We start from the raw sequence: 24,407 nt of genomic DNA, 5'->3' as shown, positions 1-24,407 counted from the left end.
TACCCTCTTAATTTTGCACATCTTGTATTACCTTTTCCTCAGGTACTGTAGTCTGCTAACATTCTGAAATACCAACACCTGCCAAACCAATGAGTTTGATTTCTTACAGAGACCACGGTACATGCCTCTACCTGGACGTTATTTACATTGATCAGACTACTTAAGCTGCACTTTACATCCTGCACCTCGACCGCAAAGCCATAGTAAGTACCAGACCATTACTTAAGCCTTCTGCCATCCTGAAGCAGAGAGCTGCCCTACTAGCACTGTGCCTATCATTCCACCCACTCACAAAACAGCACTGCTTCGCTCCTTCCAGTTCCCAACTGCTTAAATGTATTAACCTCTTGGATGCTATGGGAATTCCCCTGCTGTGCTGGGATTTCGCGATCCTCGCACATTCATGACGAGCTGGGCTCGTCATGAGCGTAGCAGGAGGCTACTGCATGACGAGCCCAGCTCGTCATGAGCGTCGAAGGGGTTAACCTGACATTGTCTCAATACTAGTTGCAGTGGTCTTATCTAAATGTCTTTAGCCACTGGCATAACTTTGTCTCCCTCATCCATCCTGTCTTTGGCATAATCCGAAATGTGGTCTTTTCGGCAAAGAAAATCAAATTACATTAATAAAACATTAAAACCTCCTTCTTTCATCTTAGACAAACATTCTCTTTTGACCTTTATAATAGACAAAGTTCATCACGTCAAAATGCATCCTAGTGTTATGGGATTATAACTATTAGATTAATGCCACATTAGACAATCGATCAGATTACTTCATATTTGAACATACGCTAATTTTGCGCTGCAAAGGCTTGGCCCTTTGTCAGATCCGTCTTTCAATACACTCATCAACAACCCTCTACTGTTCTCTCAAATCCCCATGGTCACTGTATTCTTATGGTATTAAACCTTATTAGAACATTGGAATGTTGGGAGCTCCATTGAAAACAATGGAGTGCTCCGGGCTTATAATGGCTGGTATAAGCCTGGAGCTCCAACATTTTAATGATTCTTTGTTCACAGCTCTGACTGTAAACAAAGGCTTCAAGGACCCTGAGTGGATTCCAATCCCCTCACGCTCCCATAAGGCTTTGTTCTTTTTTGTTGGAACATTCCACCCACTAGTGGAAGAATGTTCTAATAGCCTTATAGCCCTTCGTAGCTGGGCTATACCGGCTATTAGAACATTGGGATGTTGGGAGCTCCATTGTTAACAATGGAGTGCTCCGGGCTTATAATGGCTGGTATAAGCCTGGAGCTCCAAAATTCCAATGATTCTTTGTTCGCAGCTCTGGCTGTGAACAAAGGCTTCAAGAATCCTGAGGGGATTGGAATCCCCTCACGCTCCCATAAGGCTTTGTTCTTTTTTGTTAGAACATTCTGCACTCTAGTGGCAGAATGTTCTAATAGCCTTATAGCCCTCTAGTGGCAGAATGTTCTAATAGCCTTATAGCCCTTCGTAGCTGGCGAGGGCCTTCAATAGCCGGTATAGCCGGTGTTGCCAGAATACTGAGGAACAAAATATCAACAAGGTAAGCATATATACATATATTCATAGGTTTACTTAACTCCACATGAATGGATATCTATCTCTATCTATATCTCTATATCTCTATCTATATCTCTATATATATATATATATATATGTGTGGCAGCAAGTTTTGGCGGGAGGGGGGCGGACGGGATACACACGCGGCTCACATACACAACACTCACAACCAGGCGCACACTCACACACAAACACATTCATTCACAACACTCTTTCCCAAACATGCACGCACGCACCAAACAATGTAAAAAGAACTTAAATTCCACTTACCTTTAGCCAGCTCTGCTCTACCTCGGAGCTTCCAGGAGGCTAGGAAGGCAGCAGTCCTATCGTCATCACAGAGTGGGATGCGGTCAGGGAGACTACTGCCCCACCCCACTCTCTGATGAAGTGTCACTGATTGACACTCCATCCTGGGTACTTCAGGGCTTAAAACTGAAGCGCCCAGGTGCGAGGCAATCAGTGACGCAATCCCTCGTCACTGAGGGGAGGGCCTCAGCAACCTTTGCTGAGCTGAGAAAGTCACGCTCAACTGAGCTGTGACTTTCTCAGCCCAGCAAAGTTCAGTTCAGGCAGCCAGGAGAAAGCGCTAAATGCACATGTGTGTCTCCTAGCTGCTTAAACTAAAAGTGAATAGTGTGTCAGGCTGACTTTTGTTCAGCCTGACAGACACTGTTCCTACGGGGAAAAAGGGGGCGGGCGGGGCCCTTCTGCCCAAATCGACCAGCTGTGGCTGTGATATATGTGCTCCTGTTTCTAGCTGACGTGATTTCAGCGTACTGTGTTTAAAAAGTTTGCGCGGCTCACCACCGCGTTTGGAGGCACCAGAGGTGTGTGGAGCGACGGCAAGGTGAAGTGGCAGTTTTGGGAGATATATATATATATATATCTGATAAGTTGGTGTCTCAACAACAATTTCTTTCTATTTGGAAAGGAGTTGTTTAAACAACTAAGGGGCGTGGCCATGGGAGCCTGCTTCTCCCCCAGCTATGCATGCTTGCATGTTGGCTGGTGGGAGGAGCAGGTCCTTAAGAGGGACTATTCTTCCATTTTTAAAGAAAACATCAAACATTACTATAGGTATATTGATGATATTTTCATCGTGTGGCAAGGTAGTAAAGAGAAAGCATTGGAATTCATTCAAAACATCAACATAAATAATTTGAATCTCCACTTTACCCACCACATAGACAGTTCCAGTCTGGAATTTCTGGATGTCAAGCTATACATAGTTGATGGAAGAGTGGAAAGTACCCTGTTCAGAAAATCCACTGCTGGCAATGTCACGATCCATGCCTCGAGTGCCCATCCCAGGCACCTGATTGCGAGCATCCCTTATGGGGAGCTACTACGCCTGAAAAGGATATGTAGCACTGAGGTTGAATTCAACACTTGTGCTGCAGAATCCATGCGACGCATGAAGGCAAGAGGCTATTCTGATAAAATCTTGACAACAGCTCTGTCTAAAACATCGTTAAGATCTAGAGCCAGTCTTCTTCCAGCCCTTTTAGAGGAAGAGCCTGTCCCGCATGATTCATCTGATTTACCAGCAATCTCCGGGTCAGTTGAAATTGATCAATGTCTTAGACTAATCACAGCCTACAGTGAAAATGAACGTAAAATTAGATCTATCATCAATAAGAATTGGGCAATAGTATTAACTGACCCCGTTCTTAGGATGAATTTGCCATCTAGCCCCACGATAACATTCAGCAGAGCAAGAAACATGGGAGCTGTGTTAGATCCCACAAGTCCCGAAGTAAGAAGTGAACCTAATTGGTTGAAACCCAAAGATGGTTTCTATAAATGCTCCACATGTCATGCGTGCAAGTTTGGGGTAAACACAACAGAATACCATACTCCATTCAGTCCTATACCACACAAGATATTGGGAAATTTTAACTGCAAAACTGAATTCGCAGTTTACGTTCTCACTTGTACCTGTGGACTCAATTACATCGGTAGCACCAAGCTGCAGGTACATGAGAGAATCCTTCAGCACTTACGTGCAATTCTACATAGTGATCCCAATTACCCAGTGGCACGCCACTTTAAACAAGTACATGGAAACAATTTATCCTGTCTCAAATATTATGTGGTATCTTCCGTCCCTAAACCACGCAGAGGAGGGAATAGAGAGGCTTTGCTTAGGAGACTAGAAACTAAATTTATTCTTAACTTCGACAGCAAATGCCCAAATGGACTGAATAACACCGAAGATATGTATACTTGCTTGTAATTTATGTATTCTGACTGTTTTCCCTAAGCTGAGTGAGATATACTTCATATCCCAGAATTTGTTGCTGGTCTTGATGCAGATACCCTATTTTTTCATTATGTTTATATTGTTAACTCGAGGTATAGATGAGAATATTTGGTAGTTTTGATATATGATTTATGACGGCTGTCAATTTCTTATCTCACTTATTCACACTATGGCTGAGACATTAGATCAGATGTAGGGCATCATTGGTATAAGAGAAGTGGTCTCCTTGAACATGGTCTGAGGTTATAAGATACTGACTCCCAAAAATAAGCTGATGCCATCTCTTCACATATCTTCTTTATGTCATGTCCCAGCCTTGGTTTGGTTACAAGATGCATTTTTATCTCGTAACCATTTTATCTATGCACGAAATAACACATCATTTGCACATGGTACTTTGTACATTATAAATATTGCTGCTATGCTCTGCATTTCTTTTGCACATTCTTTTTAACCAGAGTCACGAATCAGCGAGTAATTATATGCATTTATGCAGTTATGTTGAATTGTATTATTGCACTTTATACGTGTATATGGATTTATCCAGGAATTCTAATTTGCCAATTGGACTCTATTTTTGAAATTAGATTGTGGTTTCAAAAAATGTTTTCTTGACGCTAGTTTACAACAAAGTAAGTTTCCGTTTTATTTATCTATATAATCGGAAATGTTATCTAAGGTCATGATAATTTGTCTAAATGGCATAATGAATGTAATACATTAGCAATATTCCATCGAGTGCATTTAAATCATGCAGTCTGTTTGCTATGTTCATTACTAACTTGCTGAACATGTGACCTGAGTGGGAAGGGCATATCATTTTAACCACTTGGATGCTAAGCCTATTTGTTGTCCTTCATGTAATTTCCATTGAAACCAATGGAAACTCCATGACGAGCTGGGCTCGTCATGAGCGTCGAAGGGGTTAAAATGGCTTCAATCATTTACAGCCTTTATGTGATCAAGGGCGCCTGAGCCCGAAACGCGTCATCTGTTGACTGCTGCTGAAGGTTGAATAAAACATCTTGCCTGACAAAGAAGTGGTTCGCTTCTCCTTCTTCGCCGCCGAGGCTTTGGTGGAAGTGGATGGAGTTATTTGCTTGCGATATATATATATATATATATATCCCAGATCGTGAGCAAGGTGGTGAGACACCGAAACGCGTAGATCAATATACGCGCTGTCAGCCTTTGTATGCCAGAATACAAATAAAGCTGAGATTAAGAACTGCCCTGGGAGTGCGACCCATTTTTTCCTGGTGAAGGAGAAGTTGTGCAATTTATAGCGGCATGGTTCAGCTGCAGGGGAATCGCACCAGCATGGAGCGCTGAATTTCCGGGATTGTGAACCGATTTGGGAGTATATGATACCGGAAGCAGTGACCGCCGAAATACAAAGCAGCGAGGCTTTCAACGTGGAATCGGATGACACACGCAGCAAGTCCGGGTAAGCGTGTTGTATGAATGAAAGCACTGCAAGAGAAGCAAGAATGCACTCGGCTGAGTTTCGGGGAGTCCGATAACGAAGTTGTAAAACCGCAGGAGGTTTCAAACTAGAAACGAGCGGAAATACGGGGACTAGTAGTTATTCGAAAATACCGACCAGGACGGAATCCAAGCTTGAACATTATTTACGATCTGTATTAAAAGGCTAAAAAGAACAGCGCGATAATGGAGCAAAGAGCTGCCAAAAGGAATGTACTTGTAACGGACATGTTTGAGAAGGGCAGCACTGAAAGTGGGGCGAGTACAGCAACCACAACAGGAAAAACGGATGCGAGGAGCAAATTAAAAACATGGGAAAAACTTAGTCGAAAAGAAATCAACAAGTCATGGGAACTAATAACATTAAAGAAATATCTGGAAGTACAACGTGTCCCAAGAGGATCGCGCATAATGTTAATGCCAAACAACCAGGATGCAACAAATGATCTATTGCAGGAATGGGGAGAGTTCATACTACGTTCTTCATTAGGTTTGATTGAAATTTTAATAAAACATATCGATATTTCCCTGGAAAAATTGATAATCCAATTGAAAGAAATTGAAAAGGAAATCTCTACATTGAAATCAACTCCAGAATTGATCGAATTTAAAGGAGAATTAGAAACTCAAATTGAGAAACATGAGGAGATTGTAAGGGACCGCAAACATTCAAAGTTTATACGTGACACCAAAGACTATGCGGAAGGCTGTATCTTTACCTTCTCAAGAAAGTTTGATGGATTGAAAGAACAAACGACTTGGGCAAGCATGTCTAGTATTTCAAGCACAGTGTCATCTGCAGGCTCAACAGATCAACTGGAAGGGAATGAAACCAGGAAGGTGTCTTTTTTAGGGGACATGCGCCTCTTGCTGCATCAAAAACATTGGGAACAAAATCGCCCAGTCCCACAGTTTCAACCGCGAAGAACAAGAGGAAAAGGAAGGCAATGGCCCGGGAGAAACACATCAGAAGAGGCAAAAGAAGCAAGCAGTGTGAGCGAAAAAACGGGAGTAGAAACAAGGAACATGAGCCAGAGGAGGAAATAATATCTGATGAATTACAAGTGGTGAACCTATCAGATAGACAATTGAGCACTACGGAAATAATGCTATTAAAGAGAGGAATACATTTTTGTCCAAAGTGTCATATGAACTTAGCACAGGTCAGGATTGACCTGTATTTGTATGTGAGAAAAATTAAACTGGCAAAAGCTTTTAAGGATCGTACTTTGAAGGAAAGATCTAAAAGCCAATGCGAAGCAGATGAAGAGAACTTACAATTGAAAGACGCGAAGGGTTTTCTAACCTTGATGAATTTAGATCAAGCCCCTGAAGAGGAATTGACATTAACACAGACAGTAACTCAAAGCGGAGCTGGCCTTAGTGGAAAAAAGCCAAAATACAGATTTTATCCACAAATAGGACCAGGCAATAAGATTTATTTATTTCAGGAATCGGTAATTCAAGACCTATACGAATTAAGATGGAATAAAGACAATGATAACCTAACAAAGGAAGAGCGTGAAGCATTAAAAAATCTAGCAGAAGACGACCAGATTGTGATTAAAATCGCGGATAAAGGCGGAAATGTGGTTATCTGGGAACGCAATGCCTATATGAATGAAGCTCATCGACAACTCAAAGACACAAGATACTATGAAAGATTAAGAAAAAACCCAATCATGGAAATAAAGTCCAAAATTGATGAAAAACTATCGGAATGGGAAGAAAATGGCCTGATTGATGAAATGGAAAAGAAGTTTTTAACTGTAACACATCCGGTAATGGCAACTATGTATTTTTTGCCTAAAATACATAAAGATCAGAAAAAAAAACCGGGAAGACCAATTGTCTCCGCAAAAGGATCATTACTGGAACCAATGGCAGAATACATAGACCACTTTTTAAAACCTTATGTGGAAAACATGAACTCTTCAAGACACGAGTGATGTTTTACGAATCCTACAGAACACACCTTGGCAAGATTCATATCATTTAATTACAATGGATGTGATTGGTTTATATACCAATATTGATAATGAGATGGGGAAACAGGCATGTAATTATTTCCTGGAGGAGAGCAGTCTACAATATAAAAATCATAACAAAATGTTGCTACAAATGATCTCAACTTGCCTAGAGGACAACATCTTCACCTTTGGAGAGGAAATCTTTAGACAACGCAGCAGAACTGCGATGGGATTTGCTTTCAGTCCCAGTTACTCATGTTTAGCTATGGGATGGTGGGAGCAAGATATAGCCTGGAACATTACAAATGAGATGGCAGTCAATAAGGTCATCAGCTGGAAAAGATTTATAGATGACCTATTAATAATATGGGATGGTACAGAAAAAGAATTTCAGGATTATTTCCATATACTGAACCACAGTACAAAAAATCTAAAGTTCACCTATACTATCAGTAAAGACAGAGTCATCTTTTTAGATACAGAGATTTATATAAAGAATGATCAGGTGCACACAACTCTTCATAGGAAATCAACTTCAACCAACGCAACTCTAGAAGCAACCAGTTTCCACCAAAAGTCATTGCTAAACAGTATCCCCTACGGAGAATTCCTTAGAATTCGTAGGATCTGCAGTGAACAAGATCAGTGGGAGAAAAACAGCAAATTAACAATGGAAAGATTCGTTAAGAGAAAATATACTCCCAAAGTGGTGAAAAAATGTTGGGAAAGAGCAAATCAAAAATCACGAGATGACTGCTTAAAACGAACTAACAAAGAGGAACAAAAGCAACAAATCAGAATGATTACAGACTTCTCACAAGAAAGTAATCAAATAGCGAAAATACTCAGAAAAAACTGGAAATTACTCCAATTGGATAAAACTGCCAAAGAGATCATGGGAAATCACCCTATAATAACATATAGGCGTGCAAGAAATCTAAAGGACCACATTATACACAGTCATTTCCGAAAAAAGAGAAAGGATGACTGGTTGAAAACAAAGGGATTTGTTAAATGGCACTCGTGTAAAGTTTGCCAAATTGCAAAACCAATGAAGGAGATAACTTTAGCAAATAAAAAGAAATGGCAAATAAGACAATGTATTACCTGCAAAACACCATTCACAGTATATATATAGTGAAGTGTCCATGCCCAATGATGTATGTGGGAAGTACCACAGTTGAATTGAAAAACAGAATTTTACAACATATGAGGGCAACGATCCACAAAGATCGATCCAACGCCATAGCCAAACATATGGAACAATTCCATAAAGGAGATTGGGAAAAAATGAAATTTTATGGCATTGAAACAATTCCAAAGGAAGATCGAGGCGGAGATCGGGGGAAAAAACTAAGGCAAACAGAATCAAGATTTAGCTTAAACCTGAGAACGCTGCACCCCCATGGGTTGAATCAATCGGAAGAACTATATGTCCAACTGTAAGGAATGAAACGTGTTAAGAAACTTTAAGAAAGTATTGTTTGAACAATGCAATGGGTATACTTTTAAAAAAAAGTGTAAGCAACAAAAAGATAAAAATACTATAAAGGACAAATAATATTTTGTTGATAAATTATCAGCCAACATAATACAGCCTATTGGAAGGCAGTAAAGGTCTCGAAAGGAAATGTGAAAATCGGATTACAATAGTGTCCATCACTTGGATAATGAACGGAAGATACAATTGTTAACAAGAAAATGATTTAGAAAAGAATGCATACACATACCCATTGGAAAAGCAATTAAACGGACATTTATAAAATCAACGAACATAACTACAAGTACCAGAAATCTTGGCAGGAAAACACGTGACAGGAAATGGTCACGAATGAATGTGTAGAACATTTAAAAACATTATGGGCAGGATAGCCCGTTGATCGTGAGCAAGGTGGTGAGACACCGAAACGCCTAGATCAATATACGCGCTGTCAGCCTTTGTATGCCACAATACAAATAAAGCCGAGATTAAGAACTGCCCTGGGAGTGCGAACCATTTTTTCCTAGTGAAGGAGAAGTTGTGCTTCCACTGGGCGCTGATGAAGGCACACATTGCCGAAATGCATTCGCCTGGAGTAATGATGTGAAATAAAGTGTGCTCCGTTTGTTCCCCACTGAGGCCTCCGCCTTTCATTTTTTTTGGAGGGATTTCTTGGACATATATATATATATATATATATATATATATATATATATATATATATATATATATTTCCACAAAGTTCCCCAGAGATGAGGCCGCACTCTTCCACAGGTAGGTGGCAACACTTATTTCAATTGGCTACCTGCTTCACACCCCGTAACGATGCCCCCCCCTGGCCTTACGCGTTTCAAGGAGACATTCCTCTTCTTCAGAGGCCAAGAGCACAGGCAGCCTCTTTGCGTGCATCTGCAGCGTCCCAGTCTTCCTCATTTACATACTTTAATTGGCCTCCGGTGTGCCATTTTTTTTTACTGCTTTCTGAGACCTGCAGTCCATTTATGGAGTCTTTGAACCCTCCAGTGGGTTTGGTGCTGGCGCTGTATTGTGGGGTCCATTTACAAAGCTCTCCATTAAGACGCAGCCTGCCATGTTTTAATTACCTGCTTCACTGTTCGCATTTTGAAGAGTTCAAAAGCGCAGAGCCTTTTCCTTTCTCAGGTTGGTGCGATCCCTGAGGAAGACGGGGACGCGTGGTGGAGTTGATGCAGGCGAGTTCTGTTAACCTGTAGCTTGCAAGGAGTCCACTTCTTAATCCTTTTGAAGCAAGGACCCTCCACAGGGCTGTTTCCAGATTGTGCATCAGGCGCAATGAGTCAGAATGCAAGGCCTGGTACTGCAAATCAAGGATCAAGCATGGCAATCCTTCCCTTAGTTTCAAGCAGCAGATATGAGAGGCTCTGCTCCTCTCACATATTTATTCACTGTTCTCTGGGGTCAAGCAGGAGAGCACTCCTGTCCAATGAGATGACACCCCAGAGCATGACCAATTCCTCCAAAGTGTGGCATAATCTTCTCCCAGAAAGCACTATTCCTCCAAAATTCAGTAGGGTTAAAATCTCAGCAGAGGTGCAAACACAAGTTAGACCATTTCCATATCTCTCGTCCCCCTACCATCTTCGGATTCCTTCCCTAAGCCTCATATCTGACTGGGTCAGAGGGATGGGTAGGTAGCTGGACCTGGTATTCTCTGCCTGTAAATGTAAATGTAAATGTCATGGTACTTATAGAGCGCACTGTCACCAGACGGTCACCTTGCGGTGTCGCCTATGCGGCTTCCTGGCGCTGATACTCATACTGCTGTGGAACCCCTCCTGGCTTTCCCTGTGAGGTGTCCACTCCTGGGCACCCCCAGGGTGAAGCCAGGCATCCTTAGCGCTGTTGGGGCCGGTGTGGAGGCTAAGCAAGCTATTGCCCAGAGTTGCAGCGTGGGGTCCGTGATTAGAATAGGCACCGAGGCGAGAATTAACAGGTCCGAGGAAATTGAGCCCGAGACCCTGCCGAGGCGGGAATCGAACCCTGGTCCCTGGCCAGAACTCTGCATCAGGGTCTGCCGCTCTAACCATTGAGCCACACTCCTCCACCTATTCCTCCTTTGAAGCTCATGCTTTACGACCCCTTTTTCCTGCTCCGGCTTTCCAATGCTCTGGCATTCCTGTATAGCAGAGCCCTCTCCAACAGATAGCCTTTTTCTGGCTGAGCCTTTTATCTATTCAAAGCAGCCTGGCTAATTTTGTTAACTCTGACCAGTCAGGAAAGTCCACATAAATGCGGAATTTTGGCTTACAGACCAGATCGTCTTATAACAAATGTTTCGGTATATTTTAGGATACATTCAACATTAACATACTGTTGGATTTATTTATATTTCCTTTGATTCCTAGCAATATTTATGGATTCATAAACTATTGCCATCTTATCTTATGGGGCTAGGCATCTACAATGGGGACAATGCAATGTGAAATTTCTACATCATCAGGGCATATCAAACATCTTTTATCAGGCCCCTGCTTATAGTTACAGGACCCCCTCCCCCCCACTGTCCCCCATACCCATGGTACACCTAGGGAAGACCTTAGGGGTCCTGAATATACAAACACAGTGTAGAACCTCACTCCACAGTGCTCCTAGCCCCAAAGTCAATTTTCGGAGGCACTTTATTACAATTGGGAAAGTGAAATGTGGAATTTCTCTATCCCCTGATAAGAGCTAAGTGTACCAAAAGAATAGGATGAGAGGCTGTTGAGGTCCACACAAAATTAAATCTTTTTTATTCAAGTAAAAGGAGCCCACATCCTGTGGATCCTCTCTCCACCAGTTCCCAACATTAACTGAGTAAACCAGAGTTGACAATCATGGAGGAAGAACACAGAACATGGAGCTCAACACAACGGTTAACAGTGCATGCGTTGCTGCATAACAATTAGCAGGCATACTGAACAGTAAAGGAGACAGACAACAGACTATCACATCATAATCTCCCTCCTTACAAACAAAAATAAATAAATACAACAAACAAATATTAAGTAAAAACTAGTAAGAGAAGTGAATACATAAGTTTAGTACAACAAAGGGTTTGAATCAAGTAGTATAATAATCCTTGAATCTAGTAGGTAAAGATACATTGCGTGATGCTCTAGTCTAGACCCATGTGTTGAAACACCATATCTGTTAGGAATAGGGATACCTGAATCATTTGGAGCCTCAATAAGTCCCTTACCTCAGTCAACCCTTCTGGAGGGCACACAGCTTGAGCAGAAGTTGACATAATACTAGCAGACAACTGCTCAAAAAAAGTTCTGCTGTGTCAAATCCTCTTGACCAGAATGACAATAGGGCAAGTAGTCAGAATGAGAGGAAATCCAAACGTTATCACTACCTTGATCAGCGCCACATTTCTCTCTACGTTTGCTTATAATGTTGGGTTGTTCAGGAGTGAATTTCACTACTGTTTTACTCCACCATCCTCTTCTAACAATTTGAAGTTCCCCTTTAGCAATTCATTACTTTAAGAGAACAGAAAATGTTTTTTCTTCCTTTTTCACTGTGTGGGATTTTAATCATTACCAACACAAAAATCTACACACCTAACACCATGCTTATCATAGTGCTTCTTTTTAATGTGCCTGGGACACTCGTGACTTGACAAGATTATTGAGCTCATACCAACAGGTTTTGTCTTTGAAAAGCAGGTCTCTAATCCAATCAGGAGAAGTATTGTTCTTGGGTGACCTTTTTCTTAACATGCAGAAGGGAGCCATGCCAGTAGTACTATGTGGTGTGATGGAGTATTCCCAAATGTTCTGTCTCAAAAATTCTTCCACGGGTAGATTGTTTGCTAAAGCGGTCTGTACTCCTTCCTTGAGAAACCGTTTCACTCTCTCAACCAAACCATTTGACGGAGGTGAATACAGTGCAACTTGCATGTGCTTAACATGATGTTTGGCCAGGAAACCTTTCATTTGTGTAGAAGTGACATGGGTTGCACAGTATGTCACTAATTCTCTAGGTGGTCCTTCTAAACCAAAAACGTTTTGTAAAAAGCTAATAACATTAGCTGTAGAGGATGCTGGAACAAAATCAAAATAAACCCACAAGAACAATAAGATATTTGAGAAGGTAGGATGTCAAAAGGGCCAGCAAAGTCCACAGCAACTTTGGACCCATCATTTGGGAGCGGTGCTGAGTGAAGAGGTGCAAGGCGAGTTGTCCAATGTTTGTCAGACAATAAACAAGTAGTACATTTTAAAGCCGAATTCACATCTTGTGTGTCCAAAGATGGCCACCAAAAGAACTGTTTGACATTTTTACATGTACCACCCACCCCATAATGACCAAAATGTCCTGCTGCAATAATGCCTTCTCTTATGGAAGTGGGAGGAATACAAATAATTTTCCATACAAACAACATCAACTACTGAGAGCTTTTCTTGAATGTATGCAAATGGTTTCAAAGGTGGTGCTGTAGGAAGCTGGCTCTGTATATACTATACCATAGTAAGGTATAGTGTTCACAGAGTCCAGGGAGTTCCCAGAGGTATAGCAGAGGCTAAATTAGGTAAGTATTAATAGATCTTTATGTGTTAGTGGGGGCTATCAGTTAACCAGAGGGTTAATCATTTATTGTATTCACTAAATCAAGACTGATAGCACACACAACCAGAAACTGAATCCAGACCAATTAGCTAAGTATAAAAAAGGTATAATTAGGTTTTCCATTTACCATTCCATTTAAATCTTTATTCGGTTTAAAAAACCTTGTAAGATACAATACATAAAACCAAACAAAAAACGAATCATACACATCTTTGTAATACATAACAATACAGCAGTGGGTAAAAATATCATCACATCTTATTTGTGCAAAATACGCAAGAATCATCTAGACTGAGATTACCTAGATCCTGGTCGGTCCCCCTTCTATTGAGAACACTAGGTAAATATAACAATGATAAAATAATAATTTAATTTCTATTAGTTTAAAAAAGTAGTATACACCATAGCGATCAGACAGGCTGCAATATAACTAGTAAACAATTAATAACATGGTAAAATAGCTCATTACATTCAAAGTTTCTGATCTTTCTTTCTCCTGATCAGGGCAACACACAGGAGAAAACGACTTAGGCTAAACACAATCGGTTGTGCAGTATCTCCTTTAAATATCCTGAGTCCAACCTTAATTTGCCTAAGGCCTAACCTGTTACAAATTGGCTTAAGCCATTTTTTCCTTGCTTTAAGGTATGCTGGGCATGTGAACAAGACATGGGACTCGTCTTCTTTCATCCCCATTTGACAAAACTCACATATATTAGAGACATCGACCCCGGTCAACCCCTTATTACGTTTCCAGCTAGATGTTCTATCTTTTAAAAGCAAAATGCTATACCGGAACTTTAGATATAGGCTCTTGGCCAATGGTGGGTGAATTTCATCCATGAGGGGCTCTAATTGCATATTCATTTTAATTTCAAGGAACTTCGAGGTCAGAGTCCCTGTTCTAGGATTTGCAAACACTGAGTCTCTAATATAGTCCCAGTACCTTTGCTTCAAGATGTTTTTTGAGCTATTTGTAAGGGAATCAGGGTCAAGCCAAAAATCACATAGACCTAATTTTTCAAGCCATTTTTTAACATATTCCAGCCATGGCAAATGCGTAATGTTCTTTATGGCCAGTATCTCTTGCAATGCTTCTCTATAATCGACCAGCTCTTCAGTGGACCATAAACGGACCCAGTAGAGTAGTGGGCGAAGCGAAGCATAGTCGTCAGTACGCCTGAAGTTGAGATCCCATAATACAGGTGTCAATGGTGTTGACCGTGGTATCCCCAACAATTGCCGAATGAAGGAATTTTCCCTCACTCGAAAAGTATCCTTTGAAGCATTTGCCCAGAGATCCGCGCCATAAAGAGAAGAAGATTGCACTTTATATTTAAATAATTCAATGGCTGGTGAGACCGCTTTAAAATGGCTATTCTTATGCTTCTTTAAGATTGGAACCTGATATTGGGTTAACCTTAGTTTTGAATTCTCCAGTTGTGTTTTCCATGTCAAATCACTATCTAAAATAATACCCAGGTATTTAAAATTAGAAACTTCTTCAATAGGTTCATTGTTTATTTTAAAAACCTTATTGAAGCCTTTATGGGGGTTGATTGTCATAACTTTTGTTTTTGAAGAATTGATTTCTAGTTTCTTGTCATGACAATACAAACTAAATGTATTTAAAAGAGTTTGGAGCCACCTAGGTGTCTGAGAAATTAAAATTGTGTCGTCTGCAAATAATAGTGCCGGAACGGCTTGCCCACTCAATTTGGGAGAGTCATGCTCGCAGCCCAAAAGAGTATCAGGGATGTCATTGACGTATAAAGAAAATAAGGTAGGTGCCATTACGCACCCTTGCCTTACCCCTTTTGCTATTTTTATTTTTTCAGTGACTTCTCCATTCGGACCCCATCTAACACGTGCATAATTGTTCTCATGGAGTCTAATTAGAATTTGAAGGATATTACCAGGGACGCCTATTTCATTTAATGTCTTCCATAGGGCTGCCCTGGGTATCATATCAAAAGCTGCCTTTAAGTCAACAAAGGCCACGTATATGTGGGAACTCCTTATAATGGTGTATTTCCAGACTAAACATAAAAATCTAAAAACCTGGTCTACTGTACTTATCTTACATCTAAAACCAGCCTGATATTTTGTGTAAATAGAGTGTTCTTCAATCCAAGAAGTGAGCCGACCAAGGACCTGCCGTGCAAAAATTTTCTGTAGCACGTCAATAAGGCTGATAGGTCGGTAATGTGAAGGATTTGACCTATCACCCTTCTTGAACAGAGTCACAATCTCTGCCCCCTTCCAGGTTTCCGGAATAGGAGCTCCTTGAGCAATTTCGTTGGATAATAAATTGATGTAGGGAGCCCAAATATAGTTTTCATGTTTCCAGAGGTCACCTGGTATTCTGTCAGGGCCTGGTGCTTTCCCTGGCTTCACTGCCTTAATTGCGGAGATAGTTTCTGTTAAAGAAAAAACAAGAGGTGCATCATACGCTACCAATGGAGCCTGCAGACTATCCCAGCCTCCACTCTGACCTGAACTTGTACATGAGTATAACATAGTAAAATGCTCGACCCATGTCTTTTCCTCTAGAAATTTATCCTTACATTCTATCATCCCCCTGGTGCCTCTAGCAATGAGGCTCCAAAAAGTGGTCTGATCTTTACGCTTGCAAGCATCCAATAAATCGGACCACACCCTTTCGTCCCACTCTCTCTTGGCCTTTGATAAAGTTCTTTTATACTGTACTCTCCTGGTTCTCACAATATCCATTGAGCCCCCCCTAACCGCTATAATTAAATCTGACTTGGCTTTTCTGCAATCCTGGTTATACCAGGTAATCCCTGTTTGGTTACTTTTTTGGGCATTATGTGATCTTTTTATTGCCCTAGTCAGGATCCCGCCAAGTTGGTTAGTTAATTGCTCATGGGATTTTATCAAACTAAGATTTTGGATATCAGTGTTATTACCTAGGAGTGAAGACATATGACTCACAAATACATTATAGATTTGAGTAATGATTTTGGAGTTGCCTAGTACTACTGGCCATTTCAGGGATCTGCGATTATTTGCCACTAGAGGATCTTGTGGCAAGGATATAGTGCTATTTGCACTTTTAATTATGTTTTATTTTTAGAACCAAGCAGGACTTGGCACAGGTAAGTAAAATATACTATCAAATGCAAGAAATTACAAGGAAATTCAGTTGTGGTTGAATCTGCAATTGTTACAGGTTGGTATTGGTTCAAAAAGCAATTTAAATTACACAGTAATTACTTTTGGATTATATCGCCTACTCAGGTGGGATGCCTAGACACCACGCTGGGGATCTCACAATACACGGTAAGTAAGACCTTTAAAGATTCAGTGTAGTTACTTTTTCTTTCATACAAAGTTCAGCTCAACACAACATTTTCCTAAACAAAACTCATAACATGAGTTCCTATGGAAAAATGTGTTAGCGGTTTCTCATGTAGGTAAACTACTTACGGGTGGGAGTTTTGGTGGTTAGTTCCCTGAGGTCTAGGTAGGCACCAGAATTGCACCACTAGCGGCACTGGGGAGGCCGGGTGCAGAGTGCAGAATGCAGGGGCTCAACGCTAGCCAATGGGGATAAAGTGGGCCTTCGGTCAGGATCTGCTTACAAGCAAGCCACTGCTTGTTGGAGCAAAGCTCCCAGGGTTAAGATCAGAACTTCAGGGACCAACAATGAGCACAGGAGCTGCACCACCAATGGCACCAGGGTGGCCGGGTGCAGTGTGCCAAGGAGATGCTGGGGACCCTGTGGTATTCAATGGAGACCTACGGTTCGGCAAAGAGGCTGCAGGCTTGAGCTGGGAGACTTCCTGAAGGCGACCACCAGCTGGCGAGGTACCTTGGGTTCTTGGGGGATGCCTGGACACTGTCGGTTGGACGTGGGGCATCGGGTGTGCAGGGTGCTTTTTGGCGACGGGTCTTCTTACCAGCTCTATTCGCGGACGGGGGACCCTTTAAGTTGAGGCTGTAGGCATCGTCTTGAAGCTTGAGGGAGGATCGTCAGATCCTAGGTCAGGATTGCTGGGGAGAGCTCCTCATAGTTTTGGGTCACTCGAACTCGGGCAGTGGGCATCGGGTGCAGGGGTGTCTTTGGCATCTGGTCTTCTTACCGGACAGACCAATAGCAATGTTTAGGGAACTGTTAGGCCGTTGCAAAAGAACTAAAACCTTTTTAGAAGTACACTTCGGCCCACAACTTTGTGGCCCTGAAGGGGCTTACTTTTCGAGCACGTGTGCACAGGCAAAATAACATCACTCGCAGTGAAGAGACCCATGGTTGAAGTGGGGTGACGAATTGCCCTATGCTGTAATTTGCGTTGGGAGGAATCAAAATGTGAATGACAGCTGAAGAGATCAATGGATTAAGAGGACTAACTGAAAGTCTCTCTACCTTTATACTTTTGTAAGATTTTTTTTTGAGAAAAACATAAGGTGTTGACGAACACCCAACCTAAATTGTTACTTCCCCATATACCAGCCACAGAGGGTGTAAGCCGAATATTGCGATGTTTATTAAGTAGAAAAGTAAGTCGGGGTACTAACAGACAGATGAACTGCCCTCTGCCTTACTATTAAGTGCCATGCTATGGTCATGTGATTGGAAGGGAACTTGTCTTGCATGTACATCTTACACAACCACACTAGAATCACCAGGATGCCTGCATGTGCGTGAGAGAGGGTTCAGTGGGATGGCATAGGAACACAGTGTTTTAGGACATACTCTCCAAAAAAAGTCGCTACTGTTATCTTGTTTGTTTGATCATGCCTAAGCTGCGAATGTGGACTTGCTATCCTTTTGTGTGTTTGGGATAATAGCAATTTCTGCAGTGCACATCATCTGCAGGCGTTCCCGTACTGAAAGAAAACTCTGTATAACAGGCAGAGGCTGTGATGGTGAGGCAATCTGCAGGTCAAAGTTTTCTTTGAATCGCGCACACTGGATTCCAACAGCAGCAACATCCTTGCCATTATCCTGTTATAAGCTGCACCAGGGCCAGAGGCAAGAAGTACATTAGGAGCTCCTGTTTGGAGCAGCTTTAAGTTTATCATTATTTTTCAACGTTAATGATCACAAACAGAATGTACTTATACCTTAAACGTACAGAAACAGAGGCACACAGATGAGTGATAAAGCATGTGTTTACTATACATCCCCCAAAAACGCAGCTTCAGGCACGTCTCCCCAAGTACTGTTAGAGTTCCTATGTTCTTAAAGCCTTGATTACTCACTGCCTCATTCATATCGCTCTCTGCATTATCTATCACCAAATAGGAAAGTACTGTGAATCAGCACAGAGGCGCCGGAGCTCAGCGAGGTCTCCTCTTTACTGTGAAGTGAGACAATGCATGGGGCACAGGGGGAAATTAGTGCCTGATTGTCTTAAGGACAAGTAAAATAAGCATTTTTAGTGCAATAGGTTTTGCATTTGCGAGTGTTTAAGTTATTGGCATTGTAAATGACAATGCCTTTTATTTATGAGTTTTTAAAAGCAACACATATATAAAAGGCATTGGTATTTTAAATGCCAATAGCTAAAACTCTCGCAAATGCGTGACCACTTTAAGGGCGGCGTGCCCCTTTCTTTAGACGCTGCTCTTGTATTCAGGTTACAGTGAGCAACAACAAAAGAAAGGGTTGTGGTCAACATTAAAGTGAAAGCATACATTGGGTGCTTTCACCCAAAGCTTAAAAAAGTAATTATTTTAGAACTGCTTTGTAGCGCGGCCACTAAAGTGAAAGCAGCCCGCGCTGTTAGTTAAATAAATCAGAGTGGGCGCTAATGTGAAAGCGGACCGCGCTGTAGAATAAATAAATAATTAAGCGTGGCCACTAAAATGAAAGCAGACCTTGCCATAAATTAAATAATTAAATAAGCGTGGACGCTATAGTTAAATCGGTCCACGCTGTAAGTAAATACATTACTAAAAGCGTGCGGCGTGCTGCAATGCGGTTGGTGGAATAGGGGAACCTCATTAATCCCTCACTGTGCGGGCGAATTAATGAGTGGGTGGGGTTCGGACGACCCCCGGCCGTCCTCCGCACACGCCCACTGTGACGTCGGGTGGGCCATCCGCAGCACGCAAGGGGTTAAAGAAAATAGTGCTAACCAACTTATAAAACAGACAGTGTAACAACACAAGTAAAAAGTCCAGTTGTTTTGGGAGGTTACAAATGGAGACAAGGTGGTACCAAGGAGGGAATATTAAGCCTATTTACAAATGAAAAGCAATCAATTCTCAAGGACAGGAGCCAATTAAAAAGATGGGCAGGAAATGGGCGGAGCTTCAATGCCTAACCTCAATACAGCATGCCTCGCAAAGCAACGCATGTGCTGCCCAGGCTCAACCTAAAAAAAAAAAAGTCAAGGTAGATCGAGGAAAGTAAGATTACGTTAAAGGGTTGTAGAGAGAGATGTAACAAGGGATAAGAAAGGTATGGAGAGAAAGATGAAATACGAAGTGACATTTGATGTAGAGAAAGAGGTCCATAGAAAAGTAAATAGTGGTACGGTAGGATAGGTAAAGAGTGGTAGATTGGTTGAGAAAAAGAAAGAGGATTGAGAGCCTTTTTACCATCAAAATCACTTCACCGTGGGCCTATCGAATGCTGTGCTGCATGGCTAAAAACCATTGGCCCCCAAAGGCGAGAACTATTGACTTTGCTAATGCTTGTTTACATATTTCGCATTCGAAAAATGATGTGGTTTGCTGTTGAAGTTGATGGACAACACCTAAATGTAATGACTAAAACCAGATGAACTACAGTAGCCAATGATTGAAAGGGTCTGTCCAAGAGCCCCTTTCTCTACTTGGGTACTTGTAGACTTCTAAATCTCTCTGTAGGCGAGACCTAAAAAGGAAATAGTTCCACCTTCGTCACCCCCACTATAGCCTGATAATTCATTTGTGTGTGAAGGAATCCCGACAGACGCTTGTCTCTGTTCATATATTTTGCCGTTTACTCTGTTTAGGAATAGATATTGTACTGTAATTGTATTGTAATTGCATTTATATAGTGCTTACTACCCCGGACAAGGCGTCAAAGCGCTTTTTCGGCGAGTAGCACGCTACTCCGGGACCCAGAGAGGATTAGTGTTGAATTAGTATGGTGAAACATGCAAGTACATTTTAAGTGGTGGATAGGTTAGTCAGTTATTTGGATTTGGAATGATAGCAGAAGGATTGAGGAGGAAAAAGGTTTTTATACAGTGCTTGTTACCCCTGATGGGGTGTTGACGCACGCTATTCAGGAAGCCCATAAAGGATTAGTGGTGAATTAATTTGGTGAAATATGAAGTAATTTCAGTGGTGGATATTAGTCAGTTATTTGAAGTGAGAAGGATAGCGGAGGGATAAAAGGGGAAGAAAGGTTTGCATTCATATAGCACTTGTTACCCCTGATGGGTGTTGAAGCCCTTTTCTGCCGAGTAGTATGCCACTCCGGAACCCATAAAGGATTAGTGGTGAATTAGTATAGTTGAATATGGAATTTGAGAAGTGAACATGTTAGTCTGTTAATTTTGATTGAAAAGGATAGTGGAGGGATAAAAGAGTGAAAGATGTTTTTTTTTGTTTTTGTTTTTTTAGCAGTAGGAGGAGGCTTTTGGATGAGTGAAAAGGAGTTTTGGAGGGGAAGAGTCAGAGGGAAGAGTTTAGAAAGGTTTGTTTTAGGGGATCGATATAGTAAAAGAGGTGTCAGATGATGCAAGGAGTGGTAGAGTAGAAGAGTAGATGTAGAGGATATATGGATAGATGTATAGGCTGAGGAATGGGGTAGTGCAAGTGATAAATATATAGATCCATAAGTACCATAAGTTTGGGGATGTGGATGGTGTGGGCTGAGTATTGCTAAATGGGTTAATTGGCAGCATTTCTGGCCATGGCACTGGTCAGTATTTAACAGGCTCAAACAGGCAACTACCCTTGTCCTCTTCGCCCTTAGCCTCGACGCCCGGGCTGAGACGCCCTAACCCTGGCCTTTTATAGCCCTAGTAATCAGGTAACCCTTTCAGCCAATGGGAACCCTAGCCCTAACACTATACAATCACAGCACTAGCCCTAAAATCTAGAAGCAATAGGAGACCAGGACATTACAGCCAATCTTAGCCCTAGTCCAAAAACCCAATCAGTTAAAAAACCCTGATCTCTACGTCCAATAGAGGCCTTAGCCCTACCAGTAGTCCCAACACAAGTCCAAGCAACCAATGTTTAGGAAGCCCTAGTCCCTACTTCCAATAGAAAGCCTAATGCTACCCTTAGTCCCATAACTAGTCCAGCAACCACTCACACCAGAAGACCTAATCGCTACTTCCAATTAAAGGTCTAACCCTAGCCCTATTTCCACCAACCAATAACATAGAAAGCCCTAGTCCCTACTTCCAATAGAAATCCTAACCCTGGCCCTAGTCCCAACCCTACATAACAGCTCACAGAAGCACCCTCTGATGTGAATATCCCTGTTGCTTGGGAAGGGGGGGGGGGGGGGAGCGGGGGCTGTTCTGTTTTCATTTGTTCCACCTAAGAGTAGTTTCCATTCTTAGTTGCAGCGCTGCAATACTGTGTGAGGACGTCTGCTGGGATTTTGTGCTAGTGACCTCTTTCTGCTTGGAACTATGGCTGATGCACCTTCCAAAAGAAAGAATTATTTCTCCAAGACATGTGCAGCCTGTGGCCTGTAGCAAATGTTTGCTTATGAACGTCATCCAGAGTGCGTCCATTGTCTCCTTTTGAAGCACGTGCCGGCGGACTGTTTATGTTTGCCTGTCTCCAACCTCGGAGACCCTTTTGGACTGGGAAATAAGAATTAATATTTACCCTGAAGCAAGCTGAATCTTCTTGCAAATAAGCTTCCCTCTTCAGAAACCAAGGGCTAAAAAAAAACAACCAAAAAAACAACAGCACGGAAATAATTATTCTCGGGGATAAAAGAAAGTCAATGGAATGCAAGGCCACTTCAGTGATTACCATGCCCTTACTTTTTGACGAGATCCAGGAATCCACACATCATAGAATCTACATTTGCGTAGTTAAACACCCTTAATGAAGCCACGGTGATCCAAGTGGAGGAATCGCACATGCTTGCAAGTTTAGGGGCCAGTATTTTAGTAAACAGTTTTTGCATCTATAACTTTTCTTTTCGTGGTGTGAGTAAAGCCAGATTGGAACATCTTTGTTCATTATTTTCAATGCAATAGGTCAATTGTTTTTTAATACATTGTTTCGATAATATTGACCATAAATGAAAGCCCTGTGATGGGTTGATAAGTGGCTGTGTCTGGAGGCTTTACATATGATACTACATTTTGCTTGCAGAAGGGTCAATCGTGTACGGCAGGGCAGGCCAGAAAATGATTGTGAAAAATAACGTGTACAAAGAAAACAAGTTACTTACCTGTAGCTTTGGTTCCCCAGTATTGGTAACTTTCATAGATTCCCAAAGCTTGTATTATTCCCAGTCGTCGGAATGGGAGCCTTGGTAAATAGACAATACCATAGCAGTAGGTACAAAAGAGAAAGAAAGGCCTAGGCCTCATCTCATTTTGTAGTATACACACCTCTTTTTGTAAAAGAGACCAACAACTTGCAACAACCAATCAGAATAGCCTCACCCCATAGAACCCTCCTGAGAGCCTCAGATTTTCGTAGCCGTTGTGTGACAGTAACCACATCTGCTAAAGGCTGCGCTTTCCCAGGGGAGGAGGGTGGGTGCATGGGAATCTATGACAGTTACCAATACTGGGGAACCAAAGTTACAGGTAAGTAACTTGTTTTCTTGCCCCAGTATTGGAATTTTTATAGATTCCCATAGCTTGTATCAGAGTAGCTAGCAGTAAGCAATAAAATCACATTTTGTGACATAAGCATCAAAATACATTAGAAACCATACGGTTATAAGAAGCAAAAAAGCCATTGAAACAGTAGTCCGTAAACATTCTCCAATACAAAATGTGCAATCATAGGAAGGAGGGATAGAAGGGGAAGCTCACCGCTTTTGAAGAGATTCCTCAGGACTGCTTGTCTAACTGCCACCTCACTCCTTGTGGAAAAGTCCAAGCAGCAATCCTTTTCGAGGAGCACTATAAGCCACAAAGAGTTGTGAAGATTTTCTGAAATCCTTTTTGCGTTCTAGATAGAATTTGAGACTTCTCTGGACATCCAAGGAATGTAGAGTCCTTTCTGCTGGAGACGTGGGCCGAGGGAAAAAAGCTTTCAGAACTACAGGCTCGTTCAAATGGAAATACGAAGGGACCTCTGGAATAAATTTCGGATTTGTTCTTAGAATTAGAGTCGTTTTTGAACTGTAAAAAGGGTTCCATAATGGAGAGAGCTTGCAGCTCCCCAACTCTCCTAGCTGACGTCAAAGCCAAGAGGAGAGCCAACTTCCACGATAAAAACTTTAAATCCGCTCTGTGAACAGGCTCGAACGGATGTCTCAGGAGATGAGCCAGAACCAAATTGAGATGCCACATTGGAGGTGGAGGCCGAACTGGAGGGAAAACCCTGAAAAGACCCTTTAGGAATTGTTTGACAATCATAGCAGACCAGAGAGAAGGACCGGAGGCTGTCCGCCTGAATCTAGAAATAGCCGCCAGGTGAACCTTGATGGAGAAATGTGTCAGACCTGACTTGGCCAGAGATAGGATGTAAGGCAATATCTGATGAGGAACAGAAAGGAACAGATGGAGGGTTTCTCGGAGACACCATAAGCAGAAACGTTTTCATTTTGCGCGATGGGGCTTATTTGTACTTGGTGCACGGGCTTGAGCTAAAATTTCTTTACACTCCTGAGGGATATTTAAACTCTGGAATTCTCGGTGCCCAGGATCCATGCTGTCAACTGGAGAGAGACCGGATCTGTATGCACCACCTGGCCCTGGGACATTATCAATAGAGATGGAATGGGGCGTAGGTGAACCGGCTGATCCTGAGAGAGCAGGAGAAGCTCTGTGAACCAGAATTGGCGGGGCCACGCTGGTGCAGTTAAAATCATTGTGCAGGGTTCTTTCTTGAGTTTCCTGAGCAGCCTTGGAATCAGGGGAATTGCAGGAAAAGCGTAAACAA

The 24,407-nt window shown here is 42.0% G+C and overlaps 1 protein-coding gene across 5 annotated transcripts in view; it reads right to left on the bottom strand.

Annotated features, from left to right (window-relative positions):
- The window catches only part of EXD1 (exonuclease 3'-5' domain containing 1), a 930,113-nt gene that overhangs the window by 56,665 nt on the left and 849,041 nt on the right, over positions 1 to 24,407 (bottom strand). The gene's annotated exons all lie outside the window — the stretch shown is intronic.

This window comes from Lissotriton helveticus, chromosome 9 (genome assembly GCF_964261635.1).
Source record: "Lissotriton helveticus chromosome 9, aLisHel1.1, whole genome shotgun sequence".
In the NCBI taxonomy this organism is placed as follows: Eukaryota; Metazoa; Chordata; class Amphibia; order Caudata; family Salamandridae; genus Lissotriton; species Lissotriton helveticus.
Note: the sequence above shows the minus strand (reverse complement) of the source record. Positions and strands in the feature narration are given on the sequence as shown.